This window comes from Ursus arctos, unplaced genomic scaffold, assembly GCF_023065955.2.
Source record: "Ursus arctos isolate Adak ecotype North America unplaced genomic scaffold, UrsArc2.0 scaffold_6, whole genome shotgun sequence".
Taxonomy (NCBI): domain Eukaryota; kingdom Metazoa; phylum Chordata; class Mammalia; order Carnivora; family Ursidae; genus Ursus; species Ursus arctos.
Genome location: NW_026623078.1, coordinates 58,428,286 through 58,453,288, shown reverse-complemented (window position 1 = coordinate 58,453,288; position 25,003 = coordinate 58,428,286). Strand labels below are relative to the sequence as shown.

The 25,003-nt window shown below is 35.9% G+C and overlaps 1 protein-coding gene across 14 annotated transcripts in view; it reads right to left on the bottom strand.

Annotated features, from left to right (window-relative positions):
- The window catches only part of EMC2 (ER membrane protein complex subunit 2), a 560,958-nt gene that overhangs the window by 464,205 nt on the left and 71,750 nt on the right, over positions 1-25,003 (bottom strand). The window contains exons 17-19 of one of the 14 annotated variants that reach the window (XR_008957814.1): positions 5,970-6,137; positions 3,375-3,423; positions 2,711-2,748 (exon numbers count right to left, since the gene is read on the bottom strand). The exons of 11 other annotated variants lie outside the window; for them this stretch is intronic. The gene's annotated coding sequence lies outside the window, so the exon portion shown is untranslated. The remainder of the gene's footprint in view (positions 1-2,710; positions 2,749-3,374; positions 3,424-5,969; positions 6,138-25,003) is intronic. 2 more of the 14 variants (XR_008957806.1, XR_008957807.1) reach the window with 2 other exon arrangements.

The following is a 25,003-nucleotide window of genomic DNA, read 5'->3' as shown; positions in this document are numbered from 1 at the left end:
GATTTGATTATTATATAGCTAAGGTAATGGGATACTGTTATCAACATGATTACATTATATTACTATATTAGTTTTCTGGGGCTGCCATAACAAAGTCCCAAAAATTTGGTGGCTTAGAACAACAGGAATTTATTCTCTTATAGTTGGGGACTCTAGAAGTCTACAATCAAATGGCCTGTAAGTCCATACCCTCTCTAAAATCTCTAGAAGAGGAATCTTTCATTGTCTCTTCCAGCTTCTGGTAGTTGCCAGCAATCCTTAGTGTTTCTTGTCCTGTAGCACCCTAAATCCAATCTCTGGCTCGTTGTCATAAGACCATCTTCCTTCTGTGTGTCTCTGTGCCTCTATTTTCTTATAAGGACAACAGTCATTAGATTAGGTCCAATATACTCCAGTATGACCTCATCTCAATTCGACTAATTACATCTGCAAAGACGCTATTTCTAATATGGTCACAATGTGAGGTTCTAGGTGGATATGAATTTGGAGGGGGAGGGACACCATTTAACCCAGTACAGTTATCTAATACTTCATTTTAGCAGGCAGCAGGGAGAGACTATTCCTTGTTGGCTTGAAGAAGTGAGCTTCCAGCTTTTGAGAAGGCTTATGAGGGAGCCACAGAGCAAGAAATCGCAGGCAACCTCAAGGAGCTGAGAGCTTCTTGCTCCTAACTGCAAGCCAACAAGAAAATGGGGCCCTCCATTCTACAACCACAGGAAAATGGATTCTGCCAACAACCTGAGCTTGGAAGAAGACCAAGTCCCAGAAATGAATGTACCCAACTGACACCTCGACTGCAGTCTTTTGTGAGACCCTGAGCAAAACACCCAGCTAAACCATGCAAAGACTCCTACACCATGGAAATCAAGAGATAATAAATTGTCTTATTCTAAACCACACTATTTGTGGTAATTTGTTACACAGCAATAGAAAACTACAATTGGTATAGTGCTTTAAAGGTTTCATTCACTGTACCTCATTGCTACTTGCCCAAGCCAAATCCAAAGGTATTTTTCTTTCAGTTCTGAATTTTATACAGCACCAGCATTTAACGTATTCACATGCATCATCAGGATTGACTTATAAAATGTAAGTGTGCTTATTAGCAAAATCATAGAATTTTGGTACTCAGAAGAACCTCAGGAAGCATACATTTTAATCATTTCATTATACAAATGAAGAAACTGAGCCCTGGACATAGAAATTGACCCTTGATCACCAAGGTACCAAGTAGAAAGGGCAAACATGAATTCAGGTCTCCTGGGATCCACTCCAACATTTTTTTATTATTATAGATCATCAGCAACTCACTGGGATCCTGTGAGATCCCTAATGACAAATAAAATAAAAGCTAAAAATATGAAAGAAATTGAGGAAGACACAGAGAGATGGAAAAACATTCCATGCTCATGCATTAGAAGAATAAACATTGTTAAAATGTCTATGCTGCCCAGAGCAATCTACACATTCAATGCAATCCCTATCATAATACAATCAACATTTCACAGAGCTGGAACAAACAATTCTAAAATTTGTATGGAACCAGAAAAGACCCTGAATAACCAGGGGAATGTTGAAAAAGAAAACCAAAGCTGGGGGCATCACAATGCCTGACTTAAAGCTATATTACAAAGCTGTGATCATCAAGACAGAATGGTACTGGCACAAAAACAGATACATAGATCAATGCAACAGAAGAGAGAGCCCAGAAATGGACCCTCAACTCTATGGTCAACTAATCATTCCAAGCAGGAAAGAATATCCAATGGAAAAAAAGACAGTCTCTTCAATAAATGGTGCTGGGAAAATTGGATAACCACATGCGGAAGAATGAGACTGGACCATTCTCTTACACCATACACAAGGATAAACTCAAAATGGATGAAAGACCTAAATGTGAGAGACAAGTCCATCAAAATCCTAGAGGAGAACATAGGCACTTTTTGACTTCAGCCGCAGCAAATTCTTTCAAGACACATCTCTAAAGGCAAGGGAAACAAAAGCAAAAATGAACTATTGGGAATTCATCAAGACAAAAAGCTTCTGCACAAAAAAGGAACCACTCAAAAAACTAAAAGGCAACCTACCAAATGGGAGAAGATATTTGCAAATGACATATCAGATAAAGGGCTGGTATCCAAGATCTATAAAGAACTTCTCAAACTCAACACCAAAAAAACAAATAATCAAGTCAAAAAATGGGCAGAAGACATGAACAGATATTTCTCCAAAGAAGACATACAAATGGCTAAGAGACACATGAAAAAATTTTCCACATCACTGGGCATCAGGTAAATATAAATCAAAACCACAATGAGATACCACCTCACAACAGTTAGAATGACTACAATTAATAAGACAGGGAAAAACAAATGTTGGCGGGGATGTGGAGAAAGGGGAACCCTCTTACACTGTTGGTGGGAATGCAAGCTGGTACAGCCACTCTGGGAAACAGTACGGAGGTTCCTCAAGATGTTAAAAATAGAGCTACCCTATGACCCAGCAATTGTACTACTGGGTATTTACCCCACAGATACAGAGGTAGTGAAAAGGAGGGGCACACATACCCCAATGTTTATAGCAGCAATGTCCATAATAACCAAATTGTGGAAGGAGCCAAGATGTCTTTCAACAGATGAATGGATAAAAAAGATGTGGCCCATATACACAATGGAATATTACTCAGCCATCAGAAAGGATGAATACTTACCATTTACATCAACATGGAGGGAACTGGAGGGGATTATGCTAAGCGAAATAAGCAGAGAAAGACAATTACCATATGGTTTCACTCATACATGGAATATAAGAAATAGTGCAGAGGAGCATAAGGGAAGGGAGGGAAAACTGAATGGGAAGAAATCAGAGAAGGAGAAAAACCATGACAGACTCTTGACTCCAGGAAACAAACTGAGGGTTACAGAAGGGGAGGTGGGTGGTGGGATGGGGTAACTGGGTGATGGGCATTAAGGAGGGCACATGTGGTGATGAGCACTGGGTGTTATATGCAACTAATGAATCATTTAACACCACACCAAAAACTAATGATGTATTATACGTTGGCTAATTGAATTTAAAGAAAAAAGAAAAAAAAAAGAAAAGCTAAAAATAAATCATGGACTTTTAGAAAATGCATGTTACACACTTTAAAAATGTCAGTATTCATAATTAGCATTAATTAGCTCCTAGAAGAAAGCCAATCACATTGCAGCCCTCAATAAATATTGAATATTTGATCAATTAAAAAAATTAGTACTATGTTCTCATATGCAATCACCATTACAAAAGATATTTTCATATCTTAATCTGAAGGTAGCACATTCCTACAGGCAAAAGTTTGGCTGAGTTTGAATGCAAGCTGTAAGTTTATTCACCTGTTAACTTGAAAGATTTCCTCAAACTCTCAGCTGTCAGTTTCCTCATCTGCAAGATGAAGGTAATAACAATAACTTTCCATTGTTGTGTTTAGGTTTAAACAAAATAATAACCATAAAATACCTAGAATGTACAGAGTGCTCAATAAATGTCACTCTATAGTCATTCATGATGAATTTGTTTTTAAATATATAGTTTTTCCTCTTCAGAAATTTCTCTGAAGTATAATTGTGTCAGAGGTATATAATACAAATGTACTTTTAATTTTATATTAAGAGACATTTTTTTAAAGAACACTTTCCTGTTGTAAGGATTTACTCTTCTTAGTTTCTAAATACTCATCCTCTGTCCCCTCAACAAGTTCAGTAGAAAATAAAGGCCTAAAAAGTCTAAGGAAGAAAAAATTTACATTTGACTAGGCCTGAATTTATTGGCACTTAGGAACCACATAGAAAAAGAGAGGGGGAAAAAAAAACAACCCAGCAGCTTGAAGATTCTTAAATTAATCATTGATTAGGAGTTTACATAATTTAGAGGTAGTAATCCAAAACCTGTTTCAAATTAGATGAGAGTAGAAAAGTGATGTGGAAGTAGTTACTGTTAAATTGGAATTCTTCTGATTACACTATTTATCAGGTAGTATTTCAGATAATTAAATAGAACTATGAGTAACATGAAAGATTATAGTTATGGTTCATGTTTGCACAGGTCTGTTGAGACTTAGAAATTATGTGCAGGCAGAGTTGGAAAAATTCCAGCATGGACCATACTGAATTAGGCAACAGCTGGTGAAGAAGGTTTAGTTTAGGGACTGTCCTGACAGCTGGAGAAAAAGTGATATGTGGTCCATACTAAATGTCACATTAAAAATTAGCGATAAAATAATTACAAGTTAATTAGAAATGTACTGTCTTGATTTCAAGCTTAAACAATCTTCCTTGGGGCCATTTTAAGACCATTTTAAAGTTCTTTAATCTCCACTCAAGAGAATTTATTTTCTAGCAGGTGTGCCTTAAAGCTAAAAATGTAGACATGACTTAAAATCATTTCCATGAGTTTCAAGCATTTCCACATGTTTAAAAAAATAGTCATTTCAATGTTTCTTGAAATCCAGGACAGGTCATGGGGAGAGGAAGCTGTGAAAACCTTAATCCTGCAAATCTCACGGCACATGGCATGATGCAATGGAGTTTGGAGCCAGAGGCTGGGGTTCAAGCCTCTGCTTTGCTAATTACTAAGTAGAAGATTTAGTATAGAATTCATGCCCTTTCAAACCTTAGTTTTCTCATCCAAATTGGGAATGATAACACCTACCTTCCAAACTATTATGAGAAGTGATCTATACATAGTACGTATGCCATAAGCCCATGGTTCCCATACTGTGTATGGAGGCACCCTGGGGCACTACAGCACCCTTACAGAGGTGCTGTGGGGCATTTTAAATGTTTAAGGGAAATACAGCAATATTCAAACACTGTCAGCCACTGTGTGAACTACTAGATCAACACAGTTCAGTTTCAACATTAAATCACACTACATTCTTTTCAGTGATATCATATCTTTGTGAAGCTGAGTTTTGATGATTGCTGGACAGAAAGCAAATAAGCGTGAAAATCAATGTAGAACAGGAAATGAAAGTGGTGGTATCCAATCTTATTCCAATGTCTGAGAGGTGTGTGGTGCCCAAGATGCTCACATATATTTTAGTAAGTAACTGTGGTTAAGACTAAAATTAGACCACACCAAAATAAAAAGCTTCTTCTGCACAGTGAAGAAAACTATCAGCAATACAACAAGACAACCTACTGAATGGGAAAAGATACCTGCAAATGACATATCTGATAAGGGGTTAATTTCCAAAATACATAAAGAACTTAACACAACTCAACACCAAAAAAGACAAACAATCCAATTAAAAAATGGGCAGAGGACCTGAATAGACATTTTTTCCAAAGACATATAGATGGCCAACAGCCACATGAAAAGATGCTCAACATCATTCATCATCAGGGAAATACAAATCAAAACCACAGTGAGATATCACCTTACACGTGTCAGAATAACCAAAATCAAAAACACAAAAAATAACAAGTGATGGTGAGGCTGTAAAGAAAAAGGAACCCTCATGCATTGTTGGTAGGAATGCAAGCTGGTACAGCCACCATAGAAAACAGTATGGACATTCCTCAAAAAATTAACAATAGAATTATCTATCATCCAGTAATTCCACTACTGGGTATTTACTCAAAGGAAATGAAAATACTCATTCAAAAAGATGAATGTACCCGTGTATTAATTGCAACATTATTTAGAATAGCCAAGATGTGGAAGAAACCCAAGTGTCCGTCTACTGATGAAGGATAAAGAAGATGTCATATATATCATACACACACACACACACACACACACACACACACACACACACACACAGGAATATTACACAGCCATAAAAAAGGAAAGATATCTTCCCATTTGCAAAAACATGGATTGACTTAGAGGGTATAATGATAAGTGAAATAAGTCAGTCAAAGAAAGACAAATACCATATGATTTCACTCATATGTGGAATTTAAGAAACAAAACAAATGGGGCACCTGGATGACACAATCAGTTAAGGGTCCAACTCTTGATTTTGTCGGTTCAGGTCATGATCGCAGGCTCATGAGATCGAGCCCTGCATTGAGCTCCATGCTCAGAGCAGAGTCTGCTTGAGATTCTCTTTCTTCTTCTCCCTCTGCTCCTCCCTCCCTTTCTCTCTCCCTCTAAATTAATAAAATAAAGAGAGAAAAAAAGAAACGAACAAACAAAATAAATGAACAAAGGGGAAAAAGAGACAAATAAAAAACAGACTCTTAAATACAGAGGACAAATGAGTGGTTACCAGAGGGGAGGTGGATTGGGGGGGGTGGATGAAATACATAATGGGGGTTAAGAGTACACTTAATCGTGATGAGAACCGAGAAATGTATAGAATTGTTGAATCACTATATTGTATGCCTGAGACTAATGTAACACTGTATGCTAATTATACTTGAATTTTTTTAAAAAACTCTAAAAATAACATTTTTTCTTATCTCTAACAAATTTTTGTATTATTTTATCTGAAGCAGCTACTAAGTTGTTGGTATACAAATAAATTTTAAGTTGTTTCGACTTCAATCAATAGCACACTTAATTGCTTATTTTGGCCTAGAAATCAATGCCATAAATCAAAAAAATTAGGAAACTTTCACAGTAGGTACCCAATATGTATTCATTTCTTCTCAGACCTGATGTTCTTTCACATGGTTGAATCCTTTCTCTCAAAATTTAGATAAATTTAGTTCTGTTCTCATTAATAATGATCACCATGATTCTCATGCTTTACAGTTTGGTGGAGCCATGTGATTACCTCGGCCAGTGGGATGTGAAAAGGTTATAAACGCTCTATTCACTCTTCCCCTGTTGAGGATCCTACTGAGGTGAGAGAAACTGTAGAAAATAGATTGTGAGGAGCACCTGGGTGGTTAAGTGGCTGCCTTCAGCTTGGTCATGGTCTCAGGTCCCGGGATGGAGCCCCAAGTCATGTCAGGCTCCCTGCTCAGTGGGGAGTCTGCTTCTCCCTTCCCCCTGCCCCTCCCCCCACTTGTGCTCGTGCACTCTCTCTTTCTCTCAAATATGTAAATAAAATATTTTAATAAAAGAAAATAGATTGTGGCCTGATTAATAGAAGTCTGGGTGGTGGAAAACTCAAAAAATAATTGTTAACAACATCAAGTAAAACAACCTGACCACCACAGTGTGATGTCCCACATCACAAATCACAGTCAAGAACACATTCATTCATTTATTTAATGTCAAACTTTAGTTTATAACATCTTAAAGGTTAAAAAGGAATATTGCAAACATTTTAACAGGATGATTTCCTTTAGGTATAAGGACATATACATTAAGATAAAGCCACTTTAAAATAAAATGTTGGAACCAAGGATGTTCTATAACAATGTTTTTGCTGTATTCTTGGGGATTTGGCTTTATATCACAAGTGGGAAAGCAATTCAAACACACATTTCCATGGTGGGAAAATTTCTGATTGGGCTAGAAAATATAGAAGCCATCTTTTCTAGTGGTTATAATATGATAGTAGGAGGATGATGTTTGAAAGGATAATTTAAGTTCCTCAATACTTCCGACATTAGAAAGAACTTTCAAAATGGCATCCATAGGTAACCTAAAATCCCCTCCACTATACATTGCTACTTTGAATCATAAAAGTTTTTCCTTTTTAAAGTTCCCCCTAATAAAATACAATAACTCTTGAAAATAGTAATATCTTAAACTCTTCCTCTGAATTGTTAGTTGACAAGATTTAAGAGAGAAAATGCTCTTGGCTAATGAGACATCACAGTGGTATTAGTATTTTAGAAATAGAGTAATAGGGGAAAGAGACTATTAAATGGGAACCCGTGAGATCCCAAAGAAACAAGGTTCTCATATGATGACTTGGTTAGAGTCTGGCTAGGCTGTCCTTTGTTTTTTGTTTTGGGTTTTGTTTTGTCTTGGGTGTGGTTTTGTGTTGACTATTTGAGAACACAGGATAGTTGAGAAAATACAAGTATTAGTAGAAATGAATTTCTTAAAGCACAATAGAAAAGTTATTGAGGTGTGAATAGTTGCTACCCAGAACCCCAGCTAAGATTTTAAGTTACTGTGATGTCTGGGTGGCTCACTCGGTTGAGTGTCTGCCTTCGGCACAGGTCATAATCCCACGGTCCTGGGATTGAGTCCTACATCCGGCTCCTTGCTCAGCGGGGAACCTACTTCTCCCTCTCCCTCTGCCTGCCACTCCCCCTGCTTGTGCTCTCTCTCTCTTGCTCTTTCTCTCTGGCAAATAAATAAATAAAGTCTTTTTAAAAAAAAAGATTTTAAGTTACTGCCCTCACTTTGATCACTTCAAACCGCTTTTCTGACATGAATGGCATATTTTGCTTCTAATCTTCATAGCAAGACAGATCCAAATTGAGAATCTTCAATCTATTAACAGCTATTTTCCAGGTTAATGAACTAATCAAGCATTTACTAAGCATCTACTAGGTGCCTAACATTTAGCAAGACAGTATTTGAATTAAGAAAAAGAAGAATGGGAGTTGGGATTATTCTAACTGAAGGGTAAGTTTGTGGCATGTTAACATATACCAAAAGGAATTTTATTTAACACAGATGAGATGGTTCCAAGTTGGCTATAATGTTCATCTCATTAGAAACATAACTGCCACTGTTAGACTAAGACCTCTCTTCTGGTCAGTCCATTCAAGATCTTTTCACTAAGCAATTTCTCATGAATTTCAACCAAAGGGATCTATCCTCTGATAAGATCCCTGTTGTAAGCAGCTCCAAGCACTAAAAAATTACAATATTACCTTCCAAAAAATTCAAAGGAAAAATAATTTTCTTTCACTTCAAAAATACACATCTATTTATGTCCCTGATCTTTTTTTCTTTCCTCTTTCTTTTTTGTAATTACAAAATCCTTGAATTTTTTGTGTGCCTAAAACTGCTCTTAAAAAAGTCTATTTTAGAAAGTTTGAATGCTTAAGGATAGAGATTATGGTTTTTCAAATGTCTAAAATGGATAAACTTTTATTTATTCTATCACATTATGAATAAATTAGAAAATATGATATATTAGATCTACCAGTGATTTCAAAAAAATGAATTCTTAGTTTAAAGAAGAATTTCACAACTCCTTTCCCATTCCAAATTTTAACTGTAGTGTCTGGAATAAGAGAGGTAACTGATTACTTATTATAATAAGAGAAGTACATTTATTATTTACTAGAATCATAATTAACAAACTTAAGAAGAGGAGCATACACAGTGTGGGGATTTTACATGCAACTTGCATGCAGCTCCTTGGGAATCAGCTATACAGCAAAAGAAGCTGAACTGCAGCCATGTACAATTTGGCAACACCCTGAAAAATTTAAGACTTCTCAATACTCTCTGTCCCAGAAATTCAACTTCTAGGAAGGTATCCTAATGAAATAGTCATAATGTAAGTGAAGTTGTACTTAAAAGGATAGTCATAATAGTGCCTATTGAAAAACTGAAAACTCAAATATCACTCAGTAGGGGATGACTCGATAAACTTCTATAATATTCTCCTATGAGGGAATAGTATGTGGCCAATAAAATTAATACAGAAGAATGATAAGTGACAAAGTTCACCATAAGTTGTGAAGTTAAAAAAAATCAGAGTTGAAACAGTATATATGGTATAATCTATTTTATTAAAATATATATAGCCATAATTATGGGTGAATAGAACAAAGACTTGAAGGACCATAGTAGTCAAAGTCATCATTCACCTGGTCTACGGCAATAACTTCCTAACTGGTTTTCATTATTCCTGGCTTCAAATAATTCTACTTCTTCTAGAGTGCAGTCATATAGTTTCCAATCCTATCATGTCATTTCCAGTTAAAAATACTCAGAGTTCCTTCCACTTTTAGGATAAAGAACATTCTCCTTTTTGCAATTTGCAATGGTTATTCCCTGCCTGGTTCTCTCTCTCTCTCTCTCTCCCCTCTTGCCACTCTCCTCCAGATCTATCATAACTCCATTGTCTGCATTTCTAACAACTGCACCCCAAAATTCAGTTCCAGCAGACAAGAGTGAGGTATTCTTATCTTCCTGGAACTAAGCAGTATTTTCATCTTTCCTGGTTTGTACAGTACAAGAGGCTTCAAAAACCCATTCCTAAAGAGGAATTTTTATTTCCTATCACATCAAGAAACAGGCAAAAGGATCTTCAATCAACCCTGAAGCAAGATCTTGGCTAGAGAATAAACAAAAATGCACAAAAGCAGTCGGCCTCTCTCTGAAGGGTTTCTCTCGCAAGCTGTTTAGCCTACCAGAAGCACAAGAACAGGGCTGCCATCATTTAAGTATAGAAGGTAGAGAATTTACTTTTTTGTCCCTGTCTCTGAATCATAATCATAGAAGAAGGTTGATACATTAGCAACAGTATATATCTGTGTGTATATATATATATATATATATATATATATATATATATATATAATCATCACACCTACCACTCACACCGTGTGTCTTTAGTACATCCTTTTACTAAATACACCAATTTTCTATACCACAAAATGGTCATTGAACTCAGTGACATTTTGTCCTGATAGCTATAACTTTCAGACTTGTTGGCCTCAGTGTTCACTTTAACTTGGTTTCACCTGTATACAAAGTTAGATGTGAAGGACACACAGTGATTTGTCCTAATCCTATAAAGCCCTAGGAATGGATTTGACCAATAGATGCCACAAAGGCAAGGTCACTGTGAAAAAAAGACAGTCTATGGCACCGGGACATTGGCTGACAAGGCAAAAGCATTTAGCCAAATACATTCAAATCCACAGGCCAAATCTGGGCAGCCGAAATGTTTCATGAATTTGAGTGGCTGGGTGAACCTCTGAAGTTGTACAGGGTTTAGGTGTGCATGTGTGTGTGTTTGTAACCTCACTGCAAAGGAAATCCCCGTAAGTGCAAACAACTCCCCTTGTGTACCTCAGGCCTGCACTGCTCATGGCTACACTGAGATAAATTCCACAATGGGTTGTGAAATGGGGCACCTCAGGAGGCTGACAGGCTAATAGACCCTAATCCTCACAATACTCCACATTAAAATTCCTTTGAAAAAGGCACTCATAAAAGGGAAATAACACGTCTTGCAGGGAGAAACCAAGGTAGACAGTGAACTCTTTCCCTCATAATTTTTCTTACTAGTCTTTCTGATTTTACAGCATGATATGTTCTGAAACTTTTAGTAAAATGGAGGTTTCTCATTTCAGTCTAACTGCTGTTAATCTGTTCCAAATGTTAAAGTTGCAAGTAAGGTCTGGTAACCATCGCTATAGTGAGTTGATAATAGGAATAGAGCTGATCACCATCTGGTTTGGTTCAGAGTACAACTTGCTGCCTAATATTGCAGAATTTGAGTTGGAAGTCCCCCACATTTCATGAATGCCACAAAAAAGAATTTAAACAAACAGCACTCCCCAATAGTCATATGTCCTTATTTATTGCTCTATAGGTTTGCTAAATATGGAATATCACATTACTAATTTTGGCAAATTCCAGGGTACATAAACAGGCCAAAACCTCTTAACATAAATTATGCCAGAGCTGCCTAAGGATAATTTGAAAAATTCATGGTGCTGGTTTTCCAAAGTTATGACAGAAAACCATTTCAGAAATAAGAAACAAAATTTGAAATTGGTTTCTTGTTGCATGCCTCCCTTACCAATGTGCTGTTGCAGATCTATGAAAGTATACTTGATTCTACCACATTATGAATAAATTGGAAAATCTGATTTTTCTAGAACTACCAGTGATTTTTAAAATGGATTCTTGACTCGAACGGAGACATTTCACAAGTCCTTTCCAATTTCAAAATTTTCTCTTGTAAGTATTACAATAATTCTGGGAACCATCTAGCTTTATACAAAGGAAACTTTCTTCTAATTATATTAAATTATTACTAGGTATGATATCCTCTTAAGAACTTGAGAGTCCAGACAATGAATATTTAATGACAAGGACCACATTGATCTCTTCTCATTGTATTCCCAATGTTTTGAATTACTACTGGCACATAGGTGTTTATAAATGAATGGAACCCAAGAAATCTATATGAGAAGTAGCAAGTCTTCGAATAAAAACTTCTTATTTGCTTGAAATTTCTACTCTTAAAAGATAATCAGAGGGGCACCTCGGTGGGTGGCACAGTTGGTTGAGCGTCTGGCACTTGGTTTTGGTGCTGGGTGTGAAGTCTTAAGATTCTTTCTCCCCCTCTCCCTCTGTCACTATCCTCTGTTTCTCCCTCTCTTAAAAAAAAAATCAGAGAATGTAAAGTCCCCATAAATGATGCAATAGTAAGCAATGTTCCTTTGAGGTATAACACCAATACTGTCAGGAGACCCCAAATTCCTGAAGATTTGTCGCTCATTTACCTAGGGATGCATGTCCCAAAATACAAAAGCAAGGCAGAGACACAGTAAGGGACATAGCCCACCTTGACAGACCTTTTTCTTTATATAGTTGTATAAGTACAGAGTATCTCAAGGCACTCCCTCTATTACAAAGAAATAAAATTTACTTAGACATGACTTTCTCAATTACAAAGACTTCAGGAATTCTTTCTGAAATTGTTGTCCTAGGCCTCCAATCTTTTAACTAGATTAATAATTGTGTCATTTCATTTTAACAAGACAGACTTTCTAATATGTCCCCATTGAATACTTCTAAATCTTCAAAGGCTAATTCCCTTTGGTTAAAACAACCTGCATATAGCCACAGATCTGCAAGGCTGGAATAGAAATCATCAATCCAGCTCCCTGCATCCATTTGTAGGCAGAACCAGGTGAAAAAGTGTCAAAGAAGATACAACTGTATCACTCCTGTCTTTATAAACCTCCCAAGTAGATTTTAAGAACATCCACTGTATGACCTTCCAAGAACCCTCTAAGAATCAGGCATTTCCTTAAACTTCATTTTCCTTCTACACCTTCTGGCCTACCCATCTGCTGAAAGAACAGTGTTTGCCTCCTAGCCAAAAGCTAATGTCTGTGAAGTACAGATTTTTTTTTTAAACAGTATCATTTCTATAGTAAGACCAAGGTTGAGGTAAAAGAGCAAACTTGTCTCCCTGTTCCTTTTTTTTCTCCGTCCTTTTCAATCTTCAAACTCCTTTCTTTTCAGGATCCACACATCGTATCTCAGAAGCCTATTGGATATTTGCTTTGTCACCCATCAGACATAATTCTGCAGAGGGAAAAAATGTCTCTGTGGTACATTATAACTATAACATGTACCAATAAATCCCCACAGTATCAAGAAAATTCCTTTGTGCCGTGATGAAGGCGCCTTCTAACAGCCAAGAAAAGAAACACCAGTCCACATGTGCACCTTAAAAGAAATTTCATGTACTTTGTTTTTCCTTTCTATCTGACAGCCCTGCAATCTGGGAAGCTAAGCAGGATTGGGTCTGCTTAGTACTTGAAAAGGAGACAGTTTGAGAATACCCAGTACTATAGGCTCTTTCTCCTCCCACCCCCATTACCCATACTCCATGCAGTGTGGTGTAGAGAAAGCGTATTGAATTCCAAATAAGAAATTCCAGCTCTAAATGTCTAAAATATACTTTCTTGGTAAAATCTATTTATCTTTATAGTTGGAAATGGGGTATGATGATGGATTACTGAACTTGAAGAACAAGAATGAAGTTAAATGTATGCAAACACAGAAAATACTCTGAACTTACATTCTCCGGTTCTCCCCTGCAATAGTTTGCTCTGAGTATTCCTTCATGACTGAATTGCATTTTCCCTCTACTCTGCCTATGTAAGTTCTATTTCATCCTCAAGATCTAGTTCAAATCTAACATTCTGCTTAAACCCTTTATCCTCTGTAATATTATACCCATAGTCTTGACCACATGGTTCTGGGTTTAATTATTTCCTATTTTTTTCATGTATTAGTCTTATTCTCCCACCCATACTGTCAACTCCTTGAGGAAAGTTAAACTACTATGAGCTTTAGTACTACTCCTTCTTTTACCACTTTCTAGATGTGTGACCTTGAGCAGATTCTTGAAACTAACTGTGCCTCAGTTTCCTCATCTCTAAAGCAGAGTTAACAATACTAAGCTTACTTGGTTATTGGTTGAGAGTAGACAGTCAGTAAATAGCTGCTGATGGATCAATATTTCCTTAATTATTTGGGAAGTATTTTTTAAGTATTTAAGGATCATCATTACAAAAATCAATTTCCAGTGGACAGCATTTTAGACCTAAGGAGAGGATGTCAGGTGACCTTGCCTGAGGTGCTGTCTTAAAAAAAATCTCTCTTAACAGTAATGCTTGCTCTTTCTCTGCCTCTCTCAAATAAAAGAGGGCCAAGGAGAAATCTGCTTGAGCTTTGGTGATTGTTTCTATTCAAAATAAAATGGAATTTACCACATCTTCATTTTACTGATTCAATACATCTGCTTAAAATCTGTAAGAGGCAAAGGAAGCATGTTGAGAAAATTTGTTACAGGCAAGGGTTTAGATACCCAAAGCTTTTGATACACCGTTAGAAGGAGGGGTGAGGAGCACTGTAAATATCACCAAATGAACATGATTAGAGCAGGCCAAGGTATCACTCATCTTAGCTGTCCTTCCCTCTAGTGTAGTGCAGAATGTATAGTCCCTTGGGGGTAATGGGCTTAGCTCACTAGAAAATTTTTCCTATTTTTTTTTCTGAGAATAACAAAACAAAAGCAAATGGCAAGAAAGGTTCATAAAAACCTGCTTACCTGTAATTGTTAAGATGTAAAGAAAAAACTTTCAAGCTGGACAAGTATTTTCTAGTTGTATGTATGAATTATATTATTTTGTAGGCTAATGAACATTAAAACACTCAAGAGTAGTTCCTATGGGAAGACTATAAGCAGCCAGGCCCTTTGTTGTTACTACCCTACTTGTAACATGCTGATGGAACAACAGGAAACAAAATCAGGGACACTTAGATTGGCTCTTCTTGAAGTACACACCAGAAGATTCAAGGGCCCAAGGCATGGAACTAAGTGTTGCTGTGATTCAGCAAGCACATGATTAAAAAAAAAAAAAAAAAAAGAAAGCTATGCAATATGAGGAAATGACTACAGAGAACAGATTTGTCAGCAATACAACTGGAAAAGTAATTCTCTAAAAAGGCTTAGTTTGATGTGAATTTAGCTTGGATCTGAAAGGAGAAACTGCCCAGAATTTTCTGAATGCTAGTACTGCTGGAAGGCATGTAGCTCCACCAAGCAGGGCTAGCCTTCCAACCCACTCATAACAGCTCAGGATGAGGAAGAGGATTCTGGAAAGGCTGTTCCTGCTCCTTTGATTTCATAACAAACCCTGGAGTTTAGGATTATTTGAGCTCATCTAAACTGAAGAAAAGCCAGATTACATTACCCTTGATTATGCAACTTTAGAGAGGGGATTAAAGACACAGACAATCCAAAACTACAACAGCACGAAAGTCATTCATCCTCTATACTATTCTCAATGTGATCTTTCTTTAAACCATGCTCCCTGTTCAACAACTTTCAATGGTTCCCAATACTGCTGACAGGATTAAATCTATATCTGGTGGTATGATATACAAGTTTCCTCATGATTTGGTTTCTACCTATTTTTCCAACTTCTACTCTCACCACTTTCTCTCATATACCCTGCAGTCTAGCCATACCAAAATACTTGTACTTACCTGAATCACCTACTCTTTTATACTTTAATCTATCTGCCTGGAATATTCTAGCCTTACACCACTCCTCTTCCTGAATTAAACAAAGAATAGGCTAATTTACTATAAGAAAATTTCCCACCAATGAATAAAATAATGTTATTATATTATACATATATACAAAATATCTGTTATATTTTAAATTATATAAATTTATACCTAACAATCCAGAGGTAGGGTTGGCAAGGCAGCTCTGTTATAACACATAGCTCCCACAGCTCCATATCCAGAGGCAGCTGTTCAAATTCTCATCAAGTCACAGCCAGTGGCAAAGAGGAAAGTGGATATGAAGGCCATCAGCTTCCTTTTTTTAAGGAAGTGACCCAGAGTGGCCAAAATTTAGTCACATGGATACACCTCATTGTGAGGGAGGCTAGAAAAAGTAGTTACTAGCTGGGCAGCTTTGTCAGCTTCTAAAGTCCTGGGGTCTCTAACCAAAAGAAAGGACATATGGATTTGAGGTAATTAGCTGACTATGCCACATGTCCTTAAAGAATGAGCACCAGTATATGACTTCAAGTCTCTGACCATCTAGGAAATTAAGACTGCATATGTATATAGCCATGACAACTGGTAAGTTGAATATGGAAGATTCATAGTATGACATCAAAAGAATCTCTCACTATCTTTTGGCTCAGTCAGATGTATGGCTGCACTTACCTGGAGAAAAATTTGGGCAGTCCCCTCTTTTTTATTTCTTCTGAACTCTTTTTGGACTAGAATGTCATATGCTTATTTGGGTCACAAAAATGCAGCCTTGATTTCGAAATTAAAAGGGCCAGTCTGATATATTTACAAACTCTTGCCTTCATTCAAGGGTAAGTATTTCTGTCCACCTCCCCCATGTTGGCTTGGCTGCAAATAAGATGTAGAAAAGGGAATGTGGCTTTCTTCTTCTTCCATTCTTGTAGTACCTCATAAATGCTCTTTCAATGCTTCCTCCCATCTATATCCTCTCTGAATCATAAAACAGATGTTCAGATACTTCACTTGAAATCTTTATCTCGGTATAGAAATTCATTTGGAATTTTAAGACTACTATAGCTATTTTTAAAATATGTGTCCGTGTCCACCAGACTAAGAACCCCCTGAACTTCAGAATTCTACTTATAGTGACTAGCACACAATTTTTTGAATGAATTCTCTGAGCCCTCTGAGTTTAGTTGCTCTTTCTGCATATTCTTTAATATAATAATATACAGACCCAGATGCAGATTTCATCTTTATCACTTCCTGTGTGATTTGCTCAAACAGGTTATACCCATTGCAGTCCCTATTTCTGTGTATTCTAATGGCCTGTTTGAATGTCTGTCTCTCTCAGTCAACTGTAAGCTTTCTGAGGGCAGGCATTATGTTTTTGTACTTAGAATGCTCAATAAATAAGTGCTCAATAAATATTTAATTAATGAACAATTTTTCCTCATAAGAGGAAAGAGCAAAGAACTATAAGGCTAAGTACCTCTCCTTAAGAAGTATACAGTTTTATTGAAAAAAATACGTCCTCTTCCTTCCTTAATCTTCTACCCTAGCATTCATTTTTCAATTTCACCACTGGCCTATTTAAGTGCTATAGTTATAATCCTAGCACAGTATATGACTGAAGTGAATTATCATTAAAGCATTAAGTTCTCTTTGGGGAATGTATATCAAGGAATTAACCCAACATATACAAAAGGTTACTGTCATGAAATTTCTACTATAGCAGTGTTTATAATAGCAAGACAGGAGAGGAAGGATAGACTGAAATATATAACAAATAATTAAATATTCACTTGAAGAATTAAGTAGTTTTTTAATGGTTATAAATGTCCTATAATAGCACATAAATACCTAAAATATAATGCTTAAAAAAAAAACAAGCAGGACAAAAAATTGAATGTGCTTTAGAATTACAACTATGCAAATATATGTTTACAGAAAAACAATTAGAAGGGAAAATATCAAAAGAATACAAATCATATTAAACAGCATGATTGTGGGTGACTTTTTACTTCATCTTCCAAGATTTCTGTAGCAGCGCTAAAACAGTAATGTGTTTTCAATTTACTATTTTTAAAATTACCTGTGAGAAAGACATTCAGATGTCTATCTTTAGAAGCGACTAACTCAAGGGAGATAGAACTTAAAACTAGGATGCAAGTTGAAATGTTTGCATTTTCTAGCATTCAACACTGTGAGGCACTGTGTATATAAGGATGAATTAGATATGGTCTCAACCTTTGAAGATTTGCAAATGGATAAGGGAAAAGAGCTTTTAAAAGTATACCTACGATATAGTGTATATAGTGTTATGAATCCAATTATTAGTATGAATATGCAGTGTGACTCTCAGAAAAGTGATTAATTCAGTTCAGCCAAGGAAATCTTCACAGAAGAAGCAGCATTTAAATAGGGCTTTGGAGAACAAGTAGGGTTTCATCAAATAAGGAAGAAAACATAAGCAGATAGATGGAATATGAAAACTCAGCATAGTAAGCAATAGGCATAATAGCTAAAATAATGAGAAATACAAATGAAAACTAACATGCTGAATGCTTATCACACACTGAGCATTTTAAATAGATTATAGAGAATTTAATCCTCACAAAAATTCTAGGAGTTATAAACTATTATTGTTCTTATCATTACCAATTTATTGACACGGAAACTATTCTTAGTAAAGTTAAGAAACCTGTTTGAGCAAACCACAGAGGGAGTGATAAAGATGAAATCTGCATCCAGGTCTGTGTGACCCTAAAGCCCAGCTTTACCTGTTAGCAACAACAATACTGAGGCAGCAAAGGACCTTCATGGTCCTATCAGGAAAGTTAGATTTTGATCCTGAAAAATGCAAAACAATCAAAAGTTCCTAAGGTACCCTGGGAGGCTAGAGAGATTGGAAGACCACTTAGGAGCATAACACAATAGCTTAGTAAAGCTCTGAATCAAGAAAATGAAAAGAGAATAGAGAAGAATGAGTCAAGAGGCATTTCAGAGGTAAAACCACAGAACTTCATGACCAGAACTTAATAAAGAGGAGGTAGGAGGTCAAAGTTTATACATTGCTAACTAAAAAGACAGTAAATAAATTAACCAAGAAAGGTAGCACAGATATAAGAGGAAAAAATAATGAATGTGATTGGAGCAACTTGAATGCAAGGTGTCAGAAGTATATCCCAATCTTCTTTGTGCAGTTATAAGCACAGTCTAGGGGCAGAATTATCTTCTAGAGTTTCTTCTGATGTTTTCACTAATCAGTTGCAATTCAACATTTCAGCTGAATTCCTTTTTGTCTTGATAGTTGGTACAATTAATAGTTTAAAAACAAATAATTTTGTAATAATGAAAATTCACTACTGACATGTTATTTTCTTGATTAGCAAAATTTTTAAAAATCCACATTTAAACCAGCTATTTCAAATTAAAAAATATACGCAAATGTTTAAAAATAATCTCTTATTTTCTCAGCTATATGTGACATTTAAACAAAAAGTTAGCTCAACTAGGAAAGGGAGAGATTGAGTTTGACTCTATGTGCAATGATGGTCATTTTTTCCTTGAGGTTTCCAAAACAACAATGTAATAGAGACATCTTTAATAGACAACTTCAAATGCCTTCCGTGTTTCTCAGGGAAATAAAAATGCCAAATGAACTAGCAGAAATTTTTATATATCAGACACAATAAGCAGTAAGAACAGCCTCATTAGGAATTGTTGACTTGGGACCACTCTGCTATTAGAGATTTTTCTTCATTGGCCGAAGGGCTCTTTTGTAGCACCCGTGAGTCAACCTGCTTTAATACATTATTTCCAAAATGAACATAAAGCAGAATTTCCAAAAAAGACTTCAGGGGGAAAAATATCTTGAGGAGGGATGAAGGGTAAGTCGAAAAGCACAATTGGCTATGGAACATTTTAGAATCAAGTCTATATGCTCCCAGAAATTTTACATACCAGTGGAAGATTAAGTTTCTTCCTTCTCTTCCTTATTCACTTGAAAATTAGATGACTTAATATAATAATATCATTTAAGCATCTATAAATTCACAGTGCTGATTTAAACCATAATGCTCAATGCTATAAAAATATTCAGAGAAAAAAGTACAAAATATGAAAAGCAATGATTTCCGGTGGCATTTTAAAAGCCCATAAAATCAGAAGCTAGGAAGATGGCAAAGTAAGAGGACCCTAAGCTCACCTCGTCACATGGATACAAGACAACATTCACATCAGGATAAATAACCCAGGAAATGACCAGAAGACAGACAGACAACAAACTCCACAAAGGTAGAGAAGAGGCCACATCAAAGAGGATAGTAAGGGCAGAAACTCAGTGGGCAGCTAAATAGACATTAGCCATCCACTGGGGGAAGAGAGTAGAGGGTACAGATAAGAGAGAGAAACAGAGTATCATACAGGGGAGTCTGTATGGGGAAGATGAATTCCCATAACATTTGGCTTTGAAAGCCAAAGGGGCTGAATTTTATGGGTTCTTACAACCTAGGGACTTAAATTCTGGAATTTTAAAAATCAGCAGGCTCCATTCTTGGAGGACCTAGAGGTTGATCCAGAAGCCAAGTCCCACCCTTAAAGAGACAGCACAACAAACAGCCCAAGGAGATACAGCATAGAAGCAAAAATTTGAAAAATGTCTGTGACATTCAGGAGGCAGAGTTATTTACTCATCTTAGAGCATGTCCCAGAGGAGAAGGGTTCACAGAGGGACTCCTCCAGGAACAAAGGAGCTGGCAAATGCCACTCCCCTTCCCCTATCTCCCAGCATAAACACATGGCCATCTGCAGGACCAACTGCCTAACTTACTTACACCAAGCCCAATCCTATTTACAAGTCATACCAAAAATAATAAACTATCTAGGAATAAGCTTAACCAAAAAGGCAAAAGACCTATACTCTGAAAACTATAAAACACTGATGAGAGAAATTAGAGATGACCCAAAGAAACAAAAAGACATTCCATGCTCAAGTGTTAGAAGAAAAAATATTGTTAAAATGTCCATTCTACCCAAAGCAATCTACATATTTAATGCAATCCCTATTAAAATACCAACAGCATTTTTCACAGAACTAGAACAATCCTAAAATGTGTATGGATCCACAAAAGACCCTGAATAGCTAAAGCAGTCTTGAAAAAGAAAAACAAAACTGGAGTATCACAATTTCTGATTTTAAGTTATATTACAAAGCTGTAGTAATCAAAACAGTATGGTACTGGCACAAAAACAGACACAGAGAACAATGAGTCAAAACAGAAAGCCCAAAAATAAACCCATAATAATATGATCAACTAATCTTCGACAAAGGAGGCAAGGATATACAATGGGAAAAAGACATTCTCTTCAACAAATGGTGTTGGGAAAACTAGACAGCTACACACAAAAGGATGAAACTGGACCACTTTCTTACACCACACACAAATATAAACTCAAAACGGACTAAGAATCTAAATGTGAGACCTGAAACCATAAAAATCCTAGAGTAGAGCACAGACAGTAACATCTCTGACATCAGTCATAACAACATCTTTCTAGATATGTATCCTGAGGCAAGAGAAACAAAAACAAAAATAAACTACATAAAGATAAAGAGCTTTTTTTTTTTTAAGATTTTATTTATTTATTGGACAGAGAGAGACACAGCGAGAGAGGGAACACCACCAGGGGGAGCGGGAGAGGGAGAAGCAGGCTTCCCGCTGAGCAGGGAGCCTGATGCAGGGCTCCATGCAGGGCTCGATCCCAGAACCCTGGGATCATGACCTAAGCCAAAGGCAGACACTTAACGACTGAGCCAGCCAGGCGCCCCTAAAATAGAGAGCTTCTGCACAACAAAGGAAACAACCAACAAAACTAAAAGACAACCTACTGAATGGGAGAAGATACCTCATATGTGGAATTCAAGAAACAAAACAATGAACAAAGGAAATGAGAGAGAGAGAAAGAAACCAAAAAACAGACTCTTAATTACAGAAAACAAACAGGTTACCAGAGGGGAGGTGAAAGGGATGGGTGAAGTAGATGAAGGGGATTAGGAGTACTTATCTTGATGAGCACTGAGTATAACAAAGAACATTTGAATCACGATATTGTACACCTGAAACTAATTTAACATTATATGTTAAACTACACTGGAACTAAAATAATAAAATAAAAAATAAATAAGTAAAAGCCCATAAATTCATTGAAGAGATGAGAATAACAAATATGAAATAGTTAAAACCACCTTTTTGTAAATTAAGTCCTATAGTTACATGCTTTGACACAGTATTATCCAAACTAATGAGAGAGAACTTATATTATCCCTGAGACAGAGTATTTAGAGAAGAAGAGGAATGACATCCCAAACTCTTCAAATAATAGATCCCTCCAAAAAAGTAAAGGGAATTCTCTTGAAAAATTTTGAAATAGACAGTAAAAATCTTTCTCCAACTTTTTCTTTGGATATGAAGTCATTGAAAATCCCTAAGGAAATTCATGATATGGATCCAGGTGGTTGCAGCATTACTAAGAGTAGTAATAGTGGTAGTAGTTAACACAACCATTACTTTAAATCAGTACGATCACCATTCAGTGTTTCATATGTACAAAGTACTGCTTACAATCATTATACGATTAATCCTTACAACAATTTTAGAAGTAGAAATTCTCATTCTCATTTTGCAGATTAAAAAATTGAGGTTTCTCCAGATTGTGCAAAATTTGAAACAACCCCCCTAACTTTAATTTTTCTCAGAAGAAATAAGCTGTAGAAATATATTTATGCAGCTCAGTGGGTAACATTCCAATCATCAATAAACAGTTATTGATTACTAACCATATATATGAATGGTACTATGCTAGGAATTTACATCTCAAGAACAACTTCTTCAGGATGATGGAATCGATAGAATTCATGATGTATCTAAATATCTTGAGTTAAGGACTGGTCAATGAGCAACAGTTTGGGTTTAAATTAGTAACAATTGCAGGAAAATAAAAGAACAGACAGAGGACACAAAAAATTATCCAGAAAATTAAAAACAATTTAATATTTGGACCAGCTATAATAGCATTTGCATAGTCAAAATGACATGAAATACTAAAAATATGATCAAAATTGCAGTATTGACTGTATCAGGAAGATGGGGCTGCAGGAAGGGTGTTTTATGTGGTAGGAAATAGAGGGAGAGAGCTAAATCCTCGTCTTTTATAATGAAAAGTCAATACATAATGCTTAAAACTGAAAAATCAAGAAAAAACAACACAAGACATCGATGTAATGGCAAAAATTAAATGGACATATGTTAAAAGGATGAAGAAATAGGTGACCTTATAGAATTATTTGACTCTAAGTTATGTGTATACATAATTTGATAAAAATTAAAATGAATAGCTACGAATTATAAACCACAGTGAATTTCTGAGTAAAAGAATAACAAGCTTGTTCTGAATGTCTTAAGAAAATTTTCTGCTGGCATTGCAAAAGAAATGATTAAAGGGAGAGAGGGAAATCAGTTGGGAATATCTTCCCCTAGGCTAAATGGAATATAATAAAGATTTGAACCAAGTTAGTGTCAGTGGGACCAGAAGGAAAGAGGATAATTTAGAAGATAGTTTAGAAATAGAATCATAAGGACTTGGAGATTAACTGAATAAAAAATATGCAGAGGGGGATGTTTGGAACAATTAAAAGGGATGTTTAAGATAATTCCGAGGTTTACAACCAGAGTTGCTAGGCAGAGCTGCTCTCTAAATAGTTTTTCCTATTAATTCTGAATAATAATTTATGTATTATTATGTATTATACGTAAACATATAAAAACATAATGATTTTTATTCTTATCATACATGTAATTATGTATTATATATATATTCTAGAGAGATACTAATCCCTTGTTGGCTATATGTATTGCAAGTCTTCTCAGTGGTTTATCTTTTCACTTTTTTTTTTTTTTGTAGTTTCAAGTTTTTACTTAAATTCCAGTTAATTAACATATAGTGTAATATTGGTTTCAAGTGTAGAATTTAGTGATTCATCAATTACATATAACACCTAGTGCTCATTACATCATGTACCCTCTTTAATATCCATCACCATTTAGCCCATCCCCCACCCACCACCTCCTCTCCAGCAACTCTCAGTTTGTTCTCTATAGTTAAGAATCTCTTATGGTTTGCCTCTCTTTTACCTCCTTCCCATATGTTTATCTGTTTTGTTTCTTCAATTCCACATATGAGTGAAATCATATGGTATTTCTCTTTCTCTGACTTATTTCCCTTAGCATAATACTCTCTAACGCCATTGATGTTGTTACAAATGGCCAGATTTCATTTTTTTATGCCTGAGTAATATTCCATTGTATATACATACCACACCTTCTTTAATTCATCAGTTGATGGACACTTGGGTTGTTTCCATAGTTTGGCTATTGTAGACTATACTGCTATAAATATTGGGGTGTGTGTATCCCTTTGAATTAGTATTTTTATACTTTTTGGTAAATACTTAGTAGTATAATTGCTGGATTGTAGGGTAGTTCTCTTTTTAACTTTTTGAGGAACCTCCATACTGTTTTCCAGAGTGGCTGCACCTGTTTGCATTCCCACAATGGTGCAAGAGAGCTCCCCTTTGTCCACATCCTCGCCAACACCAGTTGTTGTTTGTGTTGTTGATTTTAGCCATTCTGACATGTGAGGGGATATCTCATTGTAGTTTTGATTTGTATTTCCCTAATGATCAGTGATGCCAAGCACTTTTCATGTGTCTGTTGGCCATGTGTATTTCTTCTTTGGAAAAATATGTATTCATGTCTTCTGCCCATTTTTAAATTGAATTATCTGGTTTTTTGGATGCTGAGTTTTGTAAGTTCTTTACATATTTTGGATACTAACCCTTTATCAGATATGTCACTTGCAAATACCTTCTCTCATTCCGTAGGTTGTCTTTTATTTTTCTTGACTGTTTTCCGTCTGAAAATAGGGCTTTTACTTAATAATATATGAAATAACTCTACACGATAGTACCATATAGATGGGTATTTCCTTCAACAAAACTAAATGGAGATGCTTTATTTTTTGTGTGCAATATAAGGTTAGATGATTTTCCTATCTATAGGGTATTATAGCAAAGAATTATTTCAGATATCACCAAGTAAAAGCCCTATATTCAGATAGAATCATTGGCAAATAGATAAAATCAAGAGCAAATCAATAACTTGCATGTTTAGCCTAAAATTTCATGTCATGAAAATGGTTTGTTCTTAATCCAGTTGGCTAATAGATATGCCTAATCACTCTTATATTTGGGAATGAATAAAATAGTAGTATGAAT